The following is a 2,312-nucleotide window of genomic DNA, read 5'->3' on the forward strand; positions in this document are numbered from 1 at the left end:
GGGTACAACTGACTGGCAAATTTGGTACATCCCCATTTCTAAAAAAAAATTAGTTTTGAGAAAAGACAGATGGTTTTGTTAAGATGCAGCTCTGTTTTGCCCAGCCTATTAATTGGGAATGTGCCAATATTTGCCAGGCAATTTCACCTAGTTATCCACATTGGGCTGGGCGAAACTCAACTGCTTCTTAACATAGGCTATCTTGTCTCAATGCTGTAAAAATGAAGGTGGCTCAGTACAACATAACTCATTTGCACTGCTCCAGGTTTAAAATTTAAAATACTGATTTTTTTTCATTTAATGAATCAATTTTAAATGATGCAAATTAATATATACTGTATGTTCTAGTTTGCACAACCAAGTAGGTGACTGGAAGCGAGTAAGTAGCTAAAAATAAGTAAACTTCAGCTTCATAAATAACAAAACCACCCATCTCTCAGGTTCTGAAGAGCTTCAATACTGTTTTTTCATGCTTTTATCATCAGCACTGCTCAGAGAGTTACAGAGCACACATCTGTAACAATGAAAGAAGGATTTTGCATTATCATGTCCAGTCTAGTTTGCATTTCATTTCTTCAAACTGTAAAGTGTTACTCAATATTTTTCCTCTCAAAAACTTAAAATTCAAAGCTTTATACATTCCCAGAAATCTCTTGTTTTACGTAAGTTTTCTACATTCCATTTCAGATTCTAACATAGGAATTCCTAGTATATATCAGCACTTCAACCTTATACTTCAGCCATGGTCCCCTATCTCTTTACACACAACATCACCTTTTGCACCTTTATAACACATAGCGGTGCTCTTTTTTATGAGCTACTGTTCTATCAACACAATCCCCTTCACCTTTATTATTTCACATTCCTTTCCACTTCTTTGTTTTTCATTGTTTGTATATTATTCTCTTTCATTTGTGGTCGAAATTTAACATCTTATTAAAGAAAAAAACGTCCTCTAACAGGACAATTCAATAATCACGCAGGAGAAAAGCTGTTCATTGTATCTTTTAATTACTCCTCGGCAAAATGCCTTGGAGGAGAATTCTTTAAAAGCAGTCTGTTACAGCATGGTCAGAATGATCAGAGAAACAAAGAATAAAGGTTAATTTTATAAACTGTTAAAATTTACATACAGTGTCAATCAATGCATATGAGATAAATACAGTACTTTATTAATGCCAAGGGGAAATTCAAATAATCCAACCGCAGTATACTGAGCAAAAAAAAAAAACTATTAAAAATGCATGTAAAAACAGACAATAACTTTGAATAATATTACATTATTACACCACATTTTACTCTGGTTAGTTCATTGGTTTACACCCAAATGATTTATATAAAATAAAAGTCTATCATATTATATTCTGGTTCTTCTTGTACCTTTTGAGATGAGCCACCACCCTTGAAATTTCTGTGCATATAACAACTGTCCATTCTAGTTTATAGGACATCTGCTGATTTCTTAGTCATCCTTCAGTACTTTTTGTATATTGCATCAGCCTTTCTTCTGGTACATGCTTTATTTACATGACCATCTCAGTATTTTTCCTAAACCAATTCTTATATTTCAGTGTACATTTTGTTGTTCACTTTACCTTTATCTCATTTCCGACATTTATTAACCCTTTATGCTATTTTCTAAAGATGAATACTATGTTACCCTAAAATTATTCTTACACATTCTATCACAAAAGGGTACTTTTCAGAGTTCCAATTTATCTTCATCTTATTTTTTTTTTCTTTCTGAATTTTGTCATTTTCACTTTAAAAGTGTAAGTAGCCAACAGATTTGTCAATATTTTCTATATTTATAAACATTTTCAGTCACAACATAATGGGTTAAAAGGTCATTGAAGGTGTGACCACTAGGGGGAGTAACCGCACCCCAAACACAATTGCACAAGGACACAAGCCCGGAGTTCAAATAACAATGTGTATCCAAATACCTCAACAAAGGCTTCTAAGGTTTGCAAAATACAAAATACAATACATAATACGATTCCTTTTCTTCTTCTCTGTCATTTCCTCATCCATTCTTCTTCTGTTTGTAAGTAAAAGCACAAAACACGTTGCACTGTCTGCTTGTGCAGTCATTGCCCGGCTCATCTTCGACATGACTATCAACAGTCCTCGGTTCAAGAGGGACATAGCAGCTGCAACTAATACGGACGTCACACAATGTTTTTGATCTTCTTCCTGTACTCAAAATTTCTCTCTGTAATCCGTCAGTAGCCAGGCACCGTCTTCTGTGTGGGGTCCCATTTATTCACTCCTCCAGAAGTTTTTAAGTCTATTCTTCAATTATTCTGTAC

This window comes from Polypterus senegalus, chromosome 3 (assembly GCF_016835505.1).
Source record: "Polypterus senegalus isolate Bchr_013 chromosome 3, ASM1683550v1, whole genome shotgun sequence".
In the NCBI taxonomy this organism is placed as follows: Eukaryota; Metazoa; Chordata; class Cladistia; order Polypteriformes; family Polypteridae; genus Polypterus; species Polypterus senegalus.